This window comes from Anomaloglossus baeobatrachus, chromosome 1, assembly GCF_048569485.1.
Source record: "Anomaloglossus baeobatrachus isolate aAnoBae1 chromosome 1, aAnoBae1.hap1, whole genome shotgun sequence".
In the NCBI taxonomy this organism is placed as follows: Eukaryota; Metazoa; Chordata; class Amphibia; order Anura; family Aromobatidae; genus Anomaloglossus; species Anomaloglossus baeobatrachus.
In genome coordinates, this window is record NC_134353.1 from 242,434,338 (window position 1) to 242,455,667 (window position 21,330).

The following is a 21,330-nucleotide window of genomic DNA, read 5'->3' on the forward strand; positions in this document are numbered from 1 at the left end:
AAGAAAATACATTTAGTAACTGGTGCCTAACAGGCTTTGTGCACACGCTGCATTTTAATTGCGCATTTGATGCATTTTTTGAGTGCAGATTTGTCACTAAACCTGAAGGGAATCCTGATGCCAGCAAAGTGAATGATAATCAAAGCCTAAATGCTACTTTACACGCTGCGATATCGATCCCGATATCGCTAGCGTGGGCACCCGCCCCCAACCGGTTGTGCGACACGGGCAAATCGCTGCCCGTGTTGCACAACATCGCCCAGACCAGTCACACTACTTACCTGCCCGGTGACGTCGCTGTGACCGGCGAACCGCTTCCTTTCTAAGAGGTCGGTTCGTTCAGCGTCACAGCAACGTCACTGAACCGCCGCCCAATAGAAGCGGAGGGGCGGAGATGAGCGGAACGTAACACCCCGCCCACCTCCTTCCCTTCGCATAGCGGCCGGGAGGCAGGTAGGAGAGCTTCCTCATTCCTGCGGCGTCACACGGAGCAATGTGTGCTGCCGCAGGAGTGACGAACAACTTCGTTACTGCTGCAGTAACGATAATCGAGAATGGACCCCCATGTCACCGATGAGCGATTTTGCGACGATGCAAAATCGCTCATCGGTGTCACACGCAACAACATCGCTAATGCGGCCGGATGTGCGTCAAAATCTGTGACCCCAACGACTCCGCATTAGCGATGTCGTAGCGTGTAAAGCCCCCTTAAGGCACATCTTCTTACAGGTTTGGTGCAGATTTAATTCTACAGCGGCTCAATTCTTGCAGCATTTTTGCTGCAGGTTTTACTCATGCTAATAAAAGGGGGGGGGGGGAGGAATCGGCAACAAAAACAGAGTAAAAATGTGCATTTTTCGCAACTGCATTTCTCCAGCCAAGAAATGCTGCAATGGTGGAGAAATGTCTGCACCAAATACTAAATGTATGCACACACCGCAAGTGCTATTTTGATCAGTCCAGATCTACCTGTGTCTCCTTTGCATTAACAAAATATGGTTTTGACATTGCAGTCTTGATGGCACGGCTCAAATGTAATAACCCATTTGTAATATTAATGAATGTCCTGAAAGCTGCTGCATTACTCCATTACGCAGCGATGCACCAAAGACTGGCTTCTTCTATAGCTATAGTGACTGCCCTGTATGCAAACATGAAAGCCTGCCTGTAAAATGCCACCAGTGATACAGGAGCGAAAACCCCACACAACACAACAGTTCCCATTCACTGATTCATACTATACTATGCACATCCATTCTGGCAGTGTGCTACAGACTCACCTGACATCACACTGCTTAGGCTACTTTCACACATCCGGTTTGAGCAGTGCGGCTCAATTCGGCTGTGAAACCTATGCAACGGATGCGGCGAAAACACCGCATCCTTTGCATAAGTTTTTACACGCGGCCCGTCCTTTTTTTCCCGGTTGCGGCACGCTACTGAGCATGCGCAGTGGAAGAAACCGCATGCGGCTGCTGGATGCGTTTTTTTCCGAATCGCGCCGCATCCGGCGTCCATAGGCATGCATTGAAAAATGCGCCGCAGCGGCCGGATGCGGCGCGATGCGGGTTTTTTTGCCGGAGCAAAAAACGTTGCAGGCAACGTTCCATCCGGCCGCCGCATCGGCTAAATCTGCCACATGCGGCAAAAACCGGACCGAATGCAAGCCCATGCGGCACAATCAACACTAATGTAAGTCTATGCAAAAAACCCCGCAACCGGCGGCAATAAAAAAAAATGGTTGCGGTTTTTCTGCAGAGTGCCGCAGAGCAAACACCGGATGTGTGAAAGTAGCCTTAGAGGCAGCCATAGAGAACAGAGCTGCACGAGGGCATAGCAGGCCCTGGAATTCACACTTCATGTGATAAGTCCACCACTCACAAGCTTAATTACTGTATATCACAAAAGTGAGTACACCCCTCACATTTTTTGCAAATATTTTAATATAACTTTCATGGGACAACACTGAAGATACTTTGATATAATATAATGTAGTCAGTGTACAGATTGTATAAATGTGTAAAATGTAAATGTAAATGTGTAAATTTGGTGTACCCTCTAAGTAACTCAATGCACCGCCATTAATGTCAAAACCACTGACAACAAAAGGGAGTACACCCCTAAGGGAAAATGGCCAAACCGTGCCCAAAGTGTCAATTTGTATTGTGTGGCCTCTGTTATTTTCAAAGGAAGAAACAAGGATTTCTCAGCACATCCACCCGGTAGCTGAAAATATCTTTTATTTCAGTCCATTAAAACGAAACAATGACAAACCGGGTATAAACAGATGCATTTCTGGTGCGCTGGACACCCTTAATCATAGTGTCTCTGAGCACCCACCAGCAACATCTTCACCTGGCTCTTCAGCATAGACAGGCGTGGTGAACTTCGGATTTCCCTTTTTTTTTTTTACACATTATATTCAAGCACTGCCTAAACTCTCTTGGGCATGGAGTTCACTAGCGCTTAACAGGAGCCACTGGACTCCTCTTCCATCCTCCATGATGACATCACTCAGCTGGTGGAGGTTAGAGACCTTGCACTCCTCCACCATCCATTTGAAGATGCCCCACAGATGCTCAATAAGGTTTAGGTCTGGAGACCTGCTTAACCAGTCTAGACCACTGCCTTACTAAAGAAAGTAAGGGTGCATCTTGAAGGTGTGTTTGGGGTCGTTATGTTGGAATATTGCTGCGGCACAGTTTATGAAGGGAGGAGATCATGCTCTGCTTCAGTATCTCACAGTACATGTTGACATTCATGGTTCCCACAATGACCTGTAGCTCCCCACAGTCAGCAGCACTCATTGAGCACCAAACCATGACTCTCCCACCACCATGAGTGACTGTAGGCAGTACACATTGGTCTTTGTACTCCTCACCTGGTTGCTGCCCCACGCTTGACACCATCTAAACCAAATAAATTTATGTTGGTTTTATGAGACCATCAGGACTTGGTTGCAATAATCCATGTCCTTAGTCTGCTTGTCTTCAGCAAACTATTTGCAGGCTTTCCTGCGCATTATCTTTAGAAGAGGCTATCTGCTGAGACGATAGCCATGCAGACCAATTTAATGCAGTGTGTGGCATATGGTCTGAGCCCTGACAGGCTGAATCCCCATACCTTTATCCTCTGCAGCAATGCTGGCAGCACTCATACAACTATTTTGAAAAGATCTTCTGGATATGATGCTAAGACCTGCGCTAAACTTCTCAGGTTGACCATGGCGAGGCCTGTTCTGAGTGGAACCTGTCTTGTTAAACCGCCGTATGGTCTTGGCCACTGTGCTGCAGCTCAGTTTCAGTGTACTGGCAAACTTCGTATAGCCGAGGCCATCTTGCGTTGAGAAACAATATTTTACAATTTTAGGATCCTCAGAAAATGTTTACCATGAGATGCTATTTGAAAAAACAAAAAACGTGATTTTTTTTTTTATGCCAAGAGATGGCAGGTGGAGGACTATGGGAACCTCCAGCTGTGACAGCAAAAAACCTGAGTGACGTCACCGCTCATCACATGGCTCAGTCTCTGCCTGAAGCCCACAGCAGGCTGTCATGTTCTATGGCTGCGCGCTGTCGCTTCAGATGTAGCAGGGCTGGAATCGTCGTGGAACCTGTGTGGATTACACTGGACCTGGGTGTTTTGTGGGGTTAATAAAGGGGTAAAGGAGAGTGGTGTTCTTTTGTATTTTATTTCAAATAAAGGATTTTTTTCAGTGTTTGTGTTTCTTGTTACTTACAGATTAACAATAGGGGGGGGTCTCATATACGTTTCCCAATACTAATCTAGGGCTTAGTGGCAGCTGTGCACCAGGGCAAACTGCATGAGCAGGGTAAACTTTTGTGATTTCTACAATTAACAGATGCGACCATTCTGGCGGCTGCTGGCTATTTATAAGCTGAGGGACCAACTAACCATGGAACCCCATCAGCCTGAGAATATCAGCCCCCAGCTGTTGGCTTTATAATGGCTAGGTATCAAGATTGGGGGGACCACAAGCTGTTTTTTTAATTACATAAATAATAAAGAATCCCCATGCAGTTCCTCTTATTTTGATACACAGCCAAGATAAGCGCTCGGCTGAGGGCTGCAGCCTGTAGCCGTATGCTTTATCTGTGCTGGGTATCATAATATGGGGAACCCTACGCCAATTTTTTTTTATTTTTCCCCACGATAGAGCCGCAGACAGAGTCTGTGATTGCAAGCAGTCAGACACGGTGCCACTCAGGGTGGGGGCACGTCTGATTTCAACCAATCACAGATGCGGGTACTGCCAGTGGGCAGGGAAAGCAGTGAATAAGTATGACGTTAATGAGTGGCCCCGGAAGTAGAATGAGTGACCCTGAAAGCAGTACAGTCGCGCCGGAGACTCGGTAAGTATATCGTGCTTGATTTATTCTTATTTTTTTTCCATTTCCCGAGTTGCCGTACCAAGATCATTACGCAGAGTTCCTGGAGAACTTTGGGCCAGACACTCTGGTATGTTTCAAAACTTTTACAGTCCGGGTCCAACGATCACTACTTAGGAACTCATCCTTAATGTTGATGCATTTATACAGAATGGGAACATGGCAATGGGACAATGACTGCTGGGTTCTCACACCGCATGTATAAAGAAAGTTCTTGACTATAGAATAAAAGGAGCTAAAACAAAACACACACACACACACACACACACACACACACACACACACACACACACACACACACACACACACACACACACACACACACACACACGCCTTTCTTAGGCTACTTTCACACCTCCGGTTTTTGCTCTGCGGCACAATACGGCGTTCTACAGAAAAAACGCAACCTTTTTTTTTTACGCCGGTTGCGGGTTTTTTTGCATAGACTTACATTAGTGCCGTATTGTGCCGCAGGGGCTTGCGTTCGGTCCGGTTTTTGCCGCATGCGGCAGATTTAGCCGATGCCACGGCCGGATAGAACGTTTCCTGCAACGTTTTTTGCTCCGGCAATAAAAACCGCATCGCGCCGCATCCGGCCGCTGCGGCGCATTTTTCAATGCATGCCTATGGACGCCGGATGCGGCGCGATGCTGAAAAAAACGCATCCGGTCGCCACATGCGTTTTTTTCCACTGCGCATGCTCAGTAGCGTGCCGCAACCGGAAAAAAACGGACGGGCCGCATGTAAAAACTTATGCAAAAGGATGCGGTGTTTTCGCCGCATCCGTTGTATAGGTTTCACAGCCGGATTGAGCCGCAGTGCTCAAACCGGATGTGTGAAAGTAGCCTAACATGATCTGCTGACGAAGCACACACACACCACAGCAGCACAACAACATACAGTACAGACAAAATGTCTGCGCACACCTTCTCATTCAAAGAGTTTTCTTTATTTTCATGACTCTGAAAATTGTAGGTTAACATTGAAGGCATCACAACTATGAATTAACACAAGTGGAATGAAATACTTAACAAAAAAGTGTGAAACAACTGAAAATATGTCATTTTCTAGGTTCTTCAAAGTAGCCACCTTTTGCTTTGATTACTGCATTGCACACTCTTGGCATTTTCTTGATGAGCTTCAAGAGGTAGTCACCGGAAATGGTTCTCACTTCACAGGTGTGCCCTGTCAGGTTTAATAAGTGGGATTTCCTGCCTTATAAATGGGGTTGGGACCATCAGTTGTGTTGTGCAGAAGTCTGGTGGATACACCGCTGATAGTCCTACTGAATAGACTGTTAGGGTATGTGCGCACTAGGCGTTTTTGCCGCGTTTTTAGCGGCGTTTTTTACCGCGTTTTTGTGCTGAAAACGCAGTGACATTGCTTCCCCAGCAATGTCAATGGGTTTTCATAAGTGCTGTCCGCACACAGCGTTTTTTTTTAGCTGCGTTTTTGTGGTGACCACAAAAACGCAGCATGTCAATTATTTCTGCGTTTTCCACTGCGTTTTTCACTCATTGAATTCAATGAGATGTTAAAAACGCAATGAAAAACGCATATAGCCGCGTTTCTATGACTAAAAACGCAGCTATAAACGCAAGGGGTGGGTACTACAGTGACGTGTACAGGAAGAGGATTCCTTCTGTTGGTAAACACAGAAGCAGGAATCCTCCCGGTACCGTCACCGCTGCGTCCACCTCCCGTCCTGTGCATGTCAGCTCCGTGCGGCGCCATGTCTGGGCGGGAGGTGGAGGCAGCGGCGAAAACAAAAGTGAACAGTAGAAAAAAAAAAATGTCATATATACTCACCTGTCTGCCGGTGCCATGCCCGCTCCCAGCCCCTGTCTCGGTACCGCCGCTCTGGCTGTGTGCAGTCTCCCCGGGGCAGGACCTTGCTTGCAGGACCTGGCGCTGATCACCTGATGCAGTCACCTGACGCATCAGCTGATCGTAGTCTCGCCGGCTTTTTCGCGCCCGGCCGGCTATCAGCTGATCCTGCCGTCAGGGGACTTCATCAGCTGATTACCGGCAGCTGCTGCAGCGATCGGACGGGATCAGACTCCCGTCCAATCGATCGCTCCAGGAGCTGCCGGTAATCAGCACAGCACATGAGTGAGTATTTTTTTTTTTTTTTTTCTACTGATGCATCATCTGATTGTATAATCGGCTTTTATACAATCAGCTGATGTGTGATGTGATTCACGTAGTTTAACCTGACATCATCTGATCGCTTTGCCTTGCAGCAAACCGATCAGATGATATTGGATCCGGATTGGACGGCGCGGGACCCTGACCCAGGATTACTGCGGAGGGGGGTTTATTTCAATAAAGATGGAGTCACTAATTGTGTTGTGTTTTATTTCTAATAAAAATATTTTTCTGTGTGTTTTTTTTTTTTTCATTACTAGAAATTCATGGTGGCCATGTCTAATATTGGCGTGACACCATGAATTTCGGGCTTAGGGCTAGCTGATAATATACAGCTAGCCCTAACTCCATTATTACCTAGCTAGCCACCCGGCTTCAGGGCAGCTGGAAGAGTTGGATACAGCGCCAGAAGATGGCGCTTCTATGAAAGCGCCATTTTCTGAAGTGGCTGCGGACTGCAATTCGCAGTGGGGGTGCCCAGAAATCTTGGGCACCCTGCACTGTGGATTCCAATCCCCAGCTGCCTAGTTGTACCCGGCTGGACTCAAAAATTAGGCGAAGCCCACGTCATTTTTTTTTTTTAATTATTTCATGAAATTCATGAAATAATAATAAAAAAAGGGCTTCTCTATATTTTTGGTTCCCAGCCGGGTACAAATAGGTAGCTGGGGGTTGGGGGCAGCCCGTACCTGCCTGCTGTACCCGGCTAGCATACAAAAATATGGCGAAGCCCACGTCATTTTTTTTTCTTTTTGGGCAAAAAAACTGCATACAGTCCTGGATGGAGGATGCTGAGCCTTGTAGTTCTGCAGCTGCTGTCTGCTCTCCTGCATACCATGAACATTTTGAAGAAGGAAATGACATCAGACCTTTTTTTTTTTTTCATCAACAATCTTTAATGGCATTGTGCACTGATTAAAGACGCAGTGAGCAAAAACGCAGCAAAAAACGCACCAAATCGCGGCAAAAACGCATGCGTTTTTGCCGCGTTTTTTTAGCCGCGGGTGCGTTTTTTGAGACAAAAACGCACAAAAACGCAGCATGAAAAAAACGCCTAGTGCGCACATACCCTTAGAATTTGTATTATGGCAAGAAAAAAAGCAGCTAAGTAAAGAAAAACGAGTGGCTATCATTTCTTTAAGAAATAAAGGTCAGTCAGTCCGAAAAATTGGGAAAATTTTTTACAGCATCCCCAAGTGCAGTGGCAAAAACAGTCAGATGCTACAAAGAAACTGTCTCACATGAGGACCACCATAGGAAAGGAAGACCAAGAGTCACCTCTGCTGCAGAGGATGAGTTTATCCGAGGCACCAGCCTCAGAAATCGCAGGTTAACAGCAGCTCATATTAGAGACCAAGTCAATGCCACACAGAGTTCCAGCATCAGACACAACTCTAGAACAACTGTTAGGCTATGTGTCCACGTTGCTTTTTACCTGCTTTTTTGCTGCTTTTTCAACTGCAGCGTTTAATGGCAAAATAGATGTGCTCTGCTTTTCAAGCAAAGTCTATGGGAATTTGGGTATCTTGTGCCCACTATGCAGTTCAAACTGCAGCCTTTTTCTAGCAGAAATTTGGTCAAAAACTCTGCTTTGCAGTTCAAAACGCAAATGGCAAAAACAATTGACATGTCAATTGTTTTTGCCATTTGGGTTTTGCACTGCAAAGCTGAGTTTTTGTCCAAAGTTCTGCCACAAAAAGGCAGCAGTTTGAACTGCATAGTGAAGGCAAAAGGGTTAACAAGTGCTAAGCATCTCTGGGAACTCCTTCAAGACTGTTGGAAAACCATTTCCGGTGACTACCTCTTGACGCTCATCAAGAGAATGCAAAGAGTGTGCAAAGCAGGAATCAAAGCAAAAAGGTGGCTACTTTGAAGAACCTAGACTATAAGACATATTTTCAGTTGTTTCACACTAAGTATTTTATTCCACATGTGTTAATTCATAGTTTTGATGCCTTCAATATGAATCTACAATTTTCAGAGTCATGAAAATAAAGAAAACTCTTTGAATGAGGCGTGTCCAAACTTTTGGTCTCTACTGTAAATCTATGTGACAGTAAATTGCTCACTACTTTGGGTACATCATAACATATTCAAATTTTATACCATTAATTACACCCAGAGTGTAGAGAACACGTGCTGGATAAGGACATTCAGATCTATTGTGACCTTCACATTTCACCCACTTCCCAGTCTCCTCCCTCTGCACAAACATCTATGGCTGTAGCCCAAGCGGTGTTATCCAGATCACAGCAGACAATCTGTAACAGGAGACTTCTGGAGAAGGTTTACAGGGAGATAGATGGCAAAATTTATAGCAAGTGCACAGATAAGTTATATGTCAAAGTAACTTGTCTCTATAGGTAACAGAAAATCTACAGTGAGGCTGCTGCCTAAAGCTGGGTTTACACACTGCAACATCGCAAAGGACATCGCTGTAACGTCACCGGTTTGGTGACGCAATAGCGACCTCCCTAAGTCTCTGGTGAGCGTTCAAACAGGCAAACCTGGCCAACAACTCAACAGCGATCCGGACCTGCAGAGCGACCTAGCTGGTTGTTGGGGACGTTGATAAGCAGCCTTTTGAAAGGGAAGTTGCTAACAAAGTCACTACAAAGTCTTCACACACTGAAACTTCATGCTGCACAGCGGGAAACAAAGGACCTAGGAATGGTCCTGAACGATTTGTAACGATTACAACTTCACAGCAGGGGCCGGGTCGCTGATAGGTTTCACACACTGCAACATCGCAAACAACATCGCTATTGCGTCACAAAACCGGTGACGTTACAGCGATGTCGTTTGAGATGTTGCAGTGTGTAAACCCAGCTTAAGAGCAACTAGTAGTCCACCATGAGAAGAAACTCACTTCTCAATAGATTGAAAAAAATCCTTATTGTTCCTTATGCGGTAAAGCGCACGTTCAGAGTCAATTCAATAGTTAAGGAGTATGTAAGCGCTTACCATGGATCATGCGATGATTTCCGTGTCCCTGCTGCTGTTTATCCCGTGTGTCCCACACTCTACGGTGTATGGACCTGTAGAGTCTCACTGAGGTATTCATGGGGTGAAAGGATTTTAAACAAGCAGCTCTCCGGTAATAGATTAATCACAGGGAACCTGCCGCTTTACACCGCTCAATCTCTGATTTGGATTTACCGCTCACGCCCTGGATCCGACTTGCAGACTGAGCTCCTTGTTCACAGGTTAATACTGCAGTGCATCCTCCTGGAGCAGGATCTTGATAGATTCCATCAACCCCTCCTAGGGCATGGATAGATTTCGGCAGAATGACTGCTAGTTTGTTTTGCTGGGTTTTAAATATCCGTACGTGTCCTTACTGCATCAAGTAGACATTTGTCTCACAAGTCAAAGCACGGGCAAAACTCCGTCTCTGCTAAAGGTACCGTCACACTAAGCAACTTACCAGCGATCCCAACAACGATAGGGATCGCTGGTAAGTTGCTAGGAGGTTGCTGGTGAGATGTCACACTGCAACGCTCCAGCGATCCCACCAGCAACCTGACCTGGCAGGGATCGCTGGAGCGTCGCTACACAAGTTGCTGGTGACCTCACCAGCAACCAGTGACCAGCCCCCAGCGCCGCGTGGAAGATGCTGCGCTTGGTAACTAAGGTAAATATCGGGTAACCAACCCGATATTTACCTTGGTTACCACCGCACGTGCAGAGAGCAGGGAGCAGGGAGCAGCACACACTGAGCGCTGGCTCCCTGCTCTCCTAGTTACAGCACACATCGGGTTAATTACCCGATGTGTGCTGCAGCTAAATGTGCACAGAGCAGGGAGCAGCGCACAATGCTTAGCGCTGGCTCCTTGCTCTCCTAGTACAGCACACATGGGGTTAATTACCCGATGTGTGCTGCAGCTAAATGTGCACAGAGCAGGGAGCAGCGCACAATGCTTAGCGCTGGCTCCTTGCTCTCCTAGTTACAGCACACATCGGGTTAATTAACCCAATGTGTGCTGCAGCTACATGTGCACAGAGCAGGAGCCGGCAGCACAGGCGGTGAGAGCGGGGGAGGCTGGTATCAAAGGTAAATATCGGGTAACCAAGGACAGGGCTTCTTGGTTACCCGATGTTTACATTGGTTACCAGCCTCTGCAGAAGCCGGCTCCTGCTGCCTGCACATTTAGTTGTTGCTGTCTCGCTGTCACACACAGCGATCTGTGCTTCACAGCAGGACAGCAACAACTAAAAAATGGCCCAGGACATTCAGCAACAACCAACGACCTCACAGCAGGGGCCAGGTTGTTGCTGGATGTCACACTAAGCAACATCGCTAGCAACGTCACAAAAGTTGTTCGTTAGCAGCGATGTTGCTAGCGATGTTGCTTAGTGTGACGGGGCCTTTAGTCTCTGGTGAGCGTTCAAACAGGCAAACCTGGCCAACAACGCAACAGCGATCCGGACCTGCAGAGCGACCTAGCTGGTTGTTGGGGACGTTGATAAGCAGCCTTTTGAAAGGGAAGTTGCTAACAAAGTCGCTGCAAAGTCTTCACACACTGAAACTTCATGCTGCACAGCGGGAAACAAAGGACCTAGGAATGGTCCTGAACGATTTGTAACGATTACAACTTCACAGCAGGGGCCGGGTCGCTGATAGGTTTCACACACTGCAACATCGCAAACAACATCGCTATTGCGTCACCAAACCGGTGACGTTACAGCGATGTCGTTTGAGATGTTGCAGTGTGTAAACCCAGCTTAAGGCTATGTGCGCACGTTGCGTACAGTCACTGCAGAAATTTCTGCAGCGATCTGAAGAGCACATGTGCGCTTTAAATCGCTGCAGAAATGTCCGTAGTGAAAAAAAAAAAAAAAGCCGATTCCATGCACTCTGCCTGCAGCTTCTGCCATAGACAGAGCAGGAGCAAAGCGCACGGAAGAAGTGACATGTCACTTCTTAGAACGCAGCGCTTCGGCAGTAGCCGAAGCGCTGCGCTCTAAAACGCCACGTGCGCACGGCCCCTGCACAATTTCCATAGATTGTGACGCACATCTGGTCGCTTTAGCGATGCCGTTGCGTGTGACACCTTTGAGCGATTTTGCATCGTCGCAAAAACGTGCAAAATTGCTCATCGGTGACATGGGGGTCCATTCTCAAATATCGTTGCTGCAGCAGTAATGAAGTTGTTCCTCGTTACTGCGGCAGCACACATCGCTTTGTGTGACACCGCAGGAACGAGGAACCTCTCCTTACCTGCCTCCACCAGCAATAAGGAAGGATGTTATGGGCGGGACGTTACGTCCCACTCATCTCCGTCCCTCCGCTTCTATTGGGTGGCAGTTCAGTGACGCAGCTGTGACGCTGGACGAACCGCCCCCCCCCCCCCCCCCCCCTTATAAAGGAGACGTTTCACAGCGACATCGCAGGGCAGGTAAGTAGTGTGACTGGTCTGGGCGATGTTGTGCGCCACGGGCAGCGATATGCCCATGTCGCACAACCGATGGGGGCGGGTACCCACGCTAGCGATATCGGTCACGATATCGCAGGGTGTAAAGCGGCCTTTAGTCCAAACTGAATATAACTAACTAGAAAAAAATGTCTAAACTGAATGGAAAACAAAAACCTCCTGTGGTGCGACAGTAATGGCCTTAATTACAGAACAAAAGACGGTGATTTAGGATGTTAGCTAAAATCCTTCAGGTCATTCGACCCGTCTCTGGGTTCCAAAGGTAGAAATGTTCAATGACCCCTCTCTGGGACTTCTAGTGCTAAATGTTAGCATGAGCGCAGGGTATGGTTATGTAGACTCGGGCTACAGGGACTCCTTGGCTGAGATTAGTGGCGTATCTAGAGTCCGATGGGCCCCAGTGCAAAATTTGGACTTGCCCCCAATGGGCCCTTGTAGCGTTCTGAATCCTATAAAGACATAAGTGTTGCCCCCTTCATTATGTAGTAATCCTTGGCCTCTTACTGGTAAAAATGTCCTAATTCTGGTATACCTGTCCCCCTACCCTGTGCAGTTTTCTGTATTTCAGCTGGATGTGCATCCTCAGATGCACATTTAGCTGAAGTAGGCATCGCATTCTCTGCAACCATGAGCATTACGCCCCTTGCTGTGACACCAGTCGCATGGCCACAGATCGCTCTGTGCAACTGTTACAACACAGCATAATACAGGTGAATGGTGACTGTAACAAGCAAAAAGTCAGAACCAGTTGGATTTCTGCGACTTGGCTATCACGATTGCTTGACCTTTGCACGCGCGACCTGTCAGACAAAAATTGCCATATGGCCACAAACTAAAGATGAGCATCAGATACTCAGTACAGTGCAATAAATAGATAAAACATAGCTGCATTCACTTATTAGGATAATAAATATGGGCTCCTACGTAAATTTTTATTGACCAAATCTGTATTCAAGAATATGTAGTGTATGTATGTGCCTTAGTATACCCACCGATCGCCGTCTTCCCCAGTTTCCAACGCAGCTTCAGTCCTCTTGGGGGGGGGGGGGTCATATGACTGCTATTTTAACTTGTCGGCTTGTACTGGGGTTTGTGTGCGAGCAAGAAGGGGTTTTTACAATGCAAGCCTATACAGCCTCATTCTAACGCCCCATAGAATTAGGCCTCATTCATGCCAGATGTTCCACACACGAGAAAATACGGAACAAGTTCCATCAGTTATATCGGAGTTTCAACGGTTTCACTTGCATGTAAAATAAAAAAAAACCCAAGAGTTTCTTTACCTTTTTTAAACAGTCCGTGAAAATCAGACAACTCTTGGGTGGTATTCAACAGCTGTCCAATTCATTCGCAGACCTGTGATGTACTTGTATTGCTATTTTGATCCAAGAGATGAAGAGGCGATGAAAGGGCTAAACGCCAAGCGCAAAGGCAACCCAGCACACAGCATTTAACCCTTTCATCGTCTGACTACACGTGGGGTTGCGGCAGCCGTGCTTTCATGCTGTAACAGTTGGTTGTGAGGCTTGTTAAAAGGCCACTTTTGACTTTTAGGATCGCTACTTCCAATAGGTGGCGCTAGAGTTTGTCTCCTTTCCTGGAGAGACAATTTGAATAATTCCCAGAGGGGCATTGCAGCTATAAATCCCCTTACCACTGACAGCCAGACTGGTTTGTCAGGTCTCCATAAGGAGAATAGTCTTCCCCCGTGGTCCCCACAAAGCTTCTCATAAGCCAGATCAGATACCCCATACTTTGCACTGACGAGGGGCAAGCACCCCGAAACACCGTGTCTGCAAATTGGGATTCTGACCTGGCATATATCCTAGGTCAAATGAAAAGGCTTGTTAAAAGGCCAATTTTGACTTTTAGGATTGCTACTTCCAATAGGTGTCGCTGCGCTAGAGAGAGTTTGTCTCCTTTCCTGGAGAGACAATTTGAGTTGGTTGTGACTCGCACAACCCCTCCAGGTGAGCAGTGCCTGTACTCCCCTTCTTGTCCCCTGCTGGATAAGACCCTATTTGTGCGCCTCGTCTTCCAGCTCTTTATAATTTTGATCTGACACTCAGACAAAATCAGACATGTTTCCATGATTTTGTGGGGACCACTTGGTCAACAAAAAAATCATGGACATGTAATTAACCCCATTCACCATTATAGATATGAAGGCTCCCTTTTAAAAACACTCATAGCATTCATACAAGAAAACGTACGTCGGAATGAAGCATAAGGCTATGTGCGCACGTTGCGTACAGTTCACTGCAGAAATTTCTGCAGCGATCTGAAGAGCACATGTGCGCTTTAAATCGCTGCAGAAATGTCCGTAGTGAGCGCAGATTCCATGCGCTCTGCCTGCAGCTCCTCCCATAGACAGAGCAGGAGCTGCCGGCAAAGCGCAGGAAAGAAGTGACATGTCACTTCTTTTTACGCAGCGCTTCGGCAGTAGCCGAAGCGCTGCGCTCTAAAACGCCACGTGCGCACGGCCCCTGCACAATCTCCATAGACTGTGCAGGGGACGCAGGACGCATGCAGTTGCGCAGCGCTACAAAGCGCAGCGTAACTGCATGTATTTACGCAATGTGTGCACATAGCCTTACATTGTAAAAGTGACTTCCGGGTCAGACACCAGTGTGAGGCGGCATGATGACATAGCATCATGTGACCAGAAGAGGAGCGGAACTGCACTGACAACTGGGGAAGACAGGGATTAGCGAGTATATTGTGTTTACACTTCATTACATATACAATTACCCAGGTTAAGCCAAGAAAAAGATTAACTGAAGAGAAATAACTAATTGCAGTATTGATATAGCAGCGGCATCCGGTACATTGGAGGGAGACACACAGGACTTGGCTTCGTCCTTTTTAAGTAGTTATCTGGTTCATATAACATTGAAAAATATCCAATAAAGACACACTGGGGTCAGTAGGGAGACCACAATGCAGCCCCCAGAAATCAGGCGTAAAAGCTTTGAGGTTGTATAATTTAGATGTAACACCACAATGTTGTGACCTCTGGATTCTCACACCAGTTTGTCCCAGCTCTGACAAGAGGGGTGGACTGGAGACGGGAAGGGGTTAATGGGACTCATCGAATCTATGACAAGCGGCAGTATTCACTGCGCCACAAATCACAGAAGGGTACACCACTCGTCTGACCCTGTTCATGAACCAGGAGCATCTGCCTCCAGCATCAGGCCCTCACCATGAACAATGCCAGACGATGCATGGCCCCATGTGTCTGTGAAAATCTCTGACAGCTCACATTGCCATCCATGTGTGGTTCCTGTGCTGTCCATTTTTAATACTGCTGAGCTGAAGAATATGTCAATTTTTACGCAAAAAAAAAAAAAAAAAGCTGATGGTAAACACTGATACTGACCAAACATTGCTGAAAATCTGATGGAAAACACTGATGAAAATAGGTCATTTTCAGAGCCCATACTGTGAGGCCTTGTTTCCAGCCAAATACCTGCCCGCTGTCTTCATAAGAACTCATGAAGGCCTCTGTGGATATTACGTATACAGATTACCAATTCTAGCACCAAAATGTCCTACTCCATTACTCAGGCTTCATTCAAGCCCCCGGTTTTCCTGGATAAGACATCGCCAGAACAGTCTCTGGGGTCAGTCACGTCTGTTTTCTAATGTGACATATCCATTTCCGATCAGTCACCCATTGGATTTGTGAAGAAAAAAGAAAAATAGACGCCTGAATGAGGCCTAAGCATAGTCAATGGACCACAAGGAAGGACACTAACACTATCAAAGGAGTTTCCTGGCAACTGACGTCTATCACTACCAGAGGGAGAAATGGAGAGCTCCCATTATCATGAGCACAGCCTGTCAGTCATGCAGACATGTGACCGTTACAGCCAATCACTGGCTGCAGTGGTGAAGCCGTGATCAAAAACAAAAAAAAAAAACAAAACCAAAACAAAAAAAAAAAAAACATCACAGAAAAATCCCAGTGTGAACACAGCCCAACTGGCAGTTTGGTCAGTGAGACCAGAGCTCCCCGGCCCCCGGACCCGGACGAGAGCTCCCCGGCCCCCGGACCCGCCCAGAGCTCCCCGGCCCCCGGACCCAGAGCTCCCACCCAGCACACAGTTATACTGGACCAGTGCTTTCTGCACAGATGACAGCAGTAGCAGCTGGACCCTGTTTGGGCTCCCTGGGTGGCGCTTGCTGGCTATATTGGGCATTACCAGCTCTAGACTATACAGCCCCTGATTGCTCGCTTGCTGACAATGCCACCACGGACACACTTGCCCCTGGTTTGGAGCCGGGCACAGGTGAGGGCACTGTGCCTCCACCCACCAGCGGATACCTCCTGTGGGATAACACTGCCCCGAGAGCTGGAAAGTGCCTGAACTACAAAGCAGAGCGGAGCGCCGTCACTGAGCGGAGCCCGGCAGCGCAGGCACAGCACGTACTCACACGATACTCGGGAGGGGCCGGGCGGGAGCCGCGGTGCCGGCAGGAGGCGCCTCTGACTGCGAGCAGCTCACTCCCGAGAACGTTACCGCCCACTAGTGGGCGAGGCGTGACGTCGTTCTGCGCATGCGCGTTGTAAATAGACGCCTTCAACAGGAGTAGAGTCAGTCTCTAGCCGTTACCGTATTCTCCTATACATGGACATGTAACAGTTCAAACGCCCACAAAACTTAGAGCAGATATGCCTGACAACGCGCGGCAATGCAGGAGCTGTACTTTCACATCAGCTGGCGGCGGTGCACGGGACAGGCTAGGGACTGTTAGCGACTCGGGATTTATGGTGTTGCCCACAGTGAAGATGGCGCTAACGGGTGGAAGCATTCATACCGTCACCAAGCGTGGAAGCCACTTGTAGGAGCGCATCTTCTGTCATGTCTGGCAGTAAAATACAAGCGCCGTTTACACTGATAATAATGCGGGCAACCGTAATGGCAGGTCTGTCCCGTTACTGTATTATAAGTGAGGGGGCTCAGTATAGGACTGAAGTGTGTGGCGCTCGGCGAGTAGAGTTGAGGCTATGATGTGTGGTGCTCGCCATGTAGGGATGAGGCTATGGCATGGGGCGCTCGATGCATAGAGCTGTGGCTTTGGCGTGTAGGGCTAGGCTATCATAGGGTACTTTCACACTTGCATTCAGCGCAGTCCGTCACTATGGAGAATAGCGCAGTCCCTTAACGCACTGCACTATTCTCCATAGACTTGTATGGACGATGCACTGTAACGCAAGTGTCAGCGTTGCATTCGCTTGACGACGCAGCGTCGTAACTTTTTGAGAGGCGGAAACCTTTATTTTTCACTGCGCATGCTCTTTTTTTTTATTTTTAATCACAGAAACTTTATTTTGTTTCTCGGTGGCCGAACGTTCAGCTGAGCGCTCGGCCGCCGGCATGTGACAGCTCTCAGCTGAGCGCTCGGCCGCCGGCATGTGACAGCTCTCAGCTGAGCGCTCGGCCGCCGGCATGTGACAGCTCTCAGCTGAGCGCCCGGCCGCCGGCATGCGAGAGCTCTCAGCTGAGTGCCCGGCGGCCGGCATGTGACAGCTCTCAGCTGAGCGCTCGGCCGCCGGCATGTGACAGCTCTCATCTGAGCGCCCGGCCGCCGGCATGTGACAGCTCTCAGCTGAGTGCCCGGCCGCCGGCATGTGACAGCTCTCAGCTGAGTGCCCGGCCGCCGGCATGTGACAGCTCTCAGCTGAGTGCCCGGCCGCCGGCATGTGACAGCTCTCAGCTGAGTGCCCGGCCGCCGGCATGTGACAGCTCTCAGCTGAGTGCCCGGCCGCCGGCATGTGACAGCTCTCAGCTGAGTGCCCGGCCGCCGGCATGTGACAGCTCTCAGCTGAGTGCCCGGCCGCCGGCATGTGACAGCTCTCAGCTGAGTGCCCGGCCGCCGGCATGTGAGAGCTCTCAGCTGAGCGCCCGGCCGCTGGGTGATCAACTGATCGTTCACAATAGTCTGCTGCCGGTAAAACTGTAAAGATAAAAAAAAAAGCTTTCTGTTGTTTTGTACGATCCATTGCATCCATTGTGCCATTATATGAAACAATGCAACGGATGCCGTTCAACGCAAGTGTGAAAGTAGCCCTACATAAATATAACACTGCACTCTCAATGGGCAAAAGTGAATAAAGATATAACTCTTTTTCTCAATGCTAGTAGATTTTTAATACAGAAGACAAGATAGCAACAAATGAAAGACATGCGATAATAACGTTTCGGTCCTCCAGGACCTTGATCACATTAATCACTGGGAAAAATGAAAAACACCGAGATCACTATATACATCAATTTGTCCAAAGACTACATAGAAAATACATTTTGTCATTATATACATATTTACATTAATATATACATGGTAAGTCCTTTGCATAAGGGCATATAGATAATCACAATATTTACAGTAAAAGGCACAAGGTTATCAACAGCACGGGAAAAATTAGAAGAAATATAAGAGGGGAGTAGGAAGAATAGGAATAGAGTGGAAGGACAGGATACCCCTACCTTGGTAAATACTATTTACATTTTTTTTTTTTTAAAGGTAGATTTCCACTTTTACATATTGAGTCCCTTATATACCTACCATAGAATTCCACTGTGGAGGGAACAGGAAAAACCTCACCGTATTGCCACTATTTTTGGATTTTTGGTAATTATTCTTTTTCCTTGATAAGGAATCACCCCTTTATGTAGGACTATGCTAATATGGCACTATACACTTTTTTTTAGTCAATGCGGTGACCTTGACTCCACCAGACTGACCTCATTTCCATATTTGAGGACCAGTGCTTTGGCTTCATAGAGGCAAAAACATGACCATATGTTTATTAACTCTGACATTTCATGTTAATTAAACTATGACTTCTCATATTAGGGCGAACGTCTTTATACACACGCCTATGAGTAAGGAGGCTACTGTTTGTTAATCATTAAGGAAACTCCAAAAAACTTTTCTTCACAGTAATTTAGGTGAGACTACCATTCTCTTCCTACTCTATTCCTATTCTTCCTACTCTTCTCTCTTATATTTCTTCCAATTTTCCCATGCTGTTGACAACCTTGTGCCTTTTACTGTAAATATTGTGATTATCTATATGCCCTTATGCAAAGGACTTACCATGTATATATTAATGCAAATATGTATATAATGACAAAATGTATTTTCTATGTAGTCTTTGAACAAATTGATGTGTATACTGATCTTGCTGTTTTTCATTTTTCCCCGCGATTAATGTGATCAAGGTCCTGGAGGACTGAAACGTAATTATCGCAATTGTCGCATGTCTTTCATTTGCTGCTATCTTGTCTTCTAAAAATCTATTAGCATTGAGAAAAAGAGTTATATCTTTATTCACTTTTGCCCATTGAGAGTGTAGTGTTATATTTATGTATGATTTTTTTAGGGATTTTTTATCCTCTTACACTAGCACCTCCCCCATTCTTTTAATTCTAAAGGGTGCTTTACATGCTGCGACATCGCTAGTGATCTCATTAGCGACGTTACACGCCAGATCGCAGATAAGATTTGCCGAGATCGCACATAGGTCATAGTTTTTTGGGGGGGTTTTAAGCGCCGGTCACGTGCGATCTCGGGAAATCGTATATGCAATCTGGCGTGTCATATCGCTAACGAGATCACTAGCGATGGTGCAGCACGTAAAGCACCCTTTAGTGTGTACACGCTATCTTCTTATTTTTAGGGCTAGGCTATGGCGCTCTGCGCTTGAGGCTGAGGTGCTCAGTGCCTAGAGTGGAGGCTGTGATGCTCGGCGCCTAGGGCTGATGCTATGGCATGTGGCGCTTGCGATATAGGCCTGGGCTATGACTTGTTGTGCTAGTGACGTAGGGCTGAGGGTATGTTGTGTGGCGCTCGCAGTGTAGTGCTGCGGCTAGGTCGTGTGGTGCTTTCAGTGTAGTGCTGCGGCTAGATCATGTGGCGCTTGCAGTGTAGTGCTGCGGCTAGGTCGTGTTGCGCTCACAGTGTAGTGCTGCGGCTAGGTCATGTGATGCTTTCAGTGTAGTGCTGCGGCTAGGTCGTGTGATGCTTTCAGTGTAGTGCTGCGGCTAGGTCGTGTGGCGCTCGCAGTGTAGTGCTGCGGCTAGGTCGTGTTGCGCTCACAGTGTAGTGCTGCGGCTAGGTCGTGTGATGCTTTCAGTGTAGTGCTGCGGCTAGGTCGTGTGGCGCTCGCAGTGTAGTGCTGCGGCTAGGTCGTGTGGCGCTTGCAGTGTAGTGCTGCGGCTAGGTCGTGTGGCGCCCGCAGTGTAGGGCGTTGCTGTGGGGCGCTCGCGTGTATGGCTGAGGCTATGGCCGTGTGCCTCTCGCAGTATAGGGCTCTGGGTATGGCATTTGATGCTCACAGTGTAGGGCTATGGAGTCTGGTGCTTGTGATGTAGGCCTGGGCTATGACTTGTGGTGCTAGTGACTTAGGGCTGAGGGTATGTTGTGTGGCGCTCGCAGTGTATTGCTGAGGCTATGGCGTGTGGTGCTTGTGATGTAGAGCTATGGCGTGTGGCGCTCGCAGCGTAGAGCTATGGTGTGTGGTGCTTGTGCCATATGGCTGAGGTGCCATGCTGAGGGTCTTCAGTTTGATGGCTTTCACTATGTGGTAAGAAGGACCTGTGACTATTCACCCATGGGTCAGTAGGATTACACTCATCACAGATTTATATAGTTTTTCTGTAGTGTGCTAGTTCAATATAAAGAACGTATTTTGTGCTGTCATCTCCAGAGACCAATGGCCTCATTCACACATCAGTATTTATGATCAGTATTTGTTTGCCAAAACCAGGGGTGCCTCCAAAACACAGAACAATTCTAGATTTTCTCTCGAAGTTTCAATCCTGGCTTTGGCATACAAACATTGATGGGGAAAAAAAAATTCCTTTGATTCGCAGGACGAGCACAGGTTTATCGGACAGTTTGAGAGACTTTTAGCTTCTTGATTCTTTTTCTTTTATTATGTTATATCATTATCCTTACAAGATGATGTTATTAGTTCAGACGGCCATTCCTGTGGAAGGTCTGAACCACGTTCTCCACAACACAGGAGATGCAAACTTGTGGCTCGCTCACGAGCATAGAACACGGCCAAGTGCTGATGTTTTATTGGCTAACCTGTGGACTAGTGTTACGTTATGGGGTAGTGCTGATCAGCATTTTTTTTCCGGCATGAGAAAACAATCGTAGCATGCGGAAAATGCCTGCGCAGGACATGCGTACGCCTACAAGGCTATGCGTGCCTGTGAAACATCGGACTGCACTCGGAGGACTTCAGAGTGCAGTCTGATATATATGCAGAGACAGAAGATGGAGAAAGTAAGCTCTCTATCTTCTTACCTGTGTTCCAG

At 47.5% G+C, this 21,330-nt stretch overlaps 1 protein-coding gene across 2 annotated transcripts in view; it reads right to left on the bottom strand.

Annotated features, from left to right (window-relative positions):
- ABHD18 (abhydrolase domain containing 18) overlaps positions 1–21,330 on the bottom strand; it is an 83,692-nt gene that overhangs the window by 56,939 nt on the left and 5,423 nt on the right. Inside the window, exon 1 of one of the 2 annotated variants that reach the window (XM_075336072.1) lies at positions 16,433–16,512. The exons of the other annotated variant lie outside the window; for it this stretch is intronic. The gene's annotated coding sequence lies outside the window, so the exon portion shown is untranslated. Of the gene's footprint in view, positions 1–16,432; positions 16,513–21,330 lie in introns of those variants that run through there. 2 annotated transcript variants of the gene reach the window in all.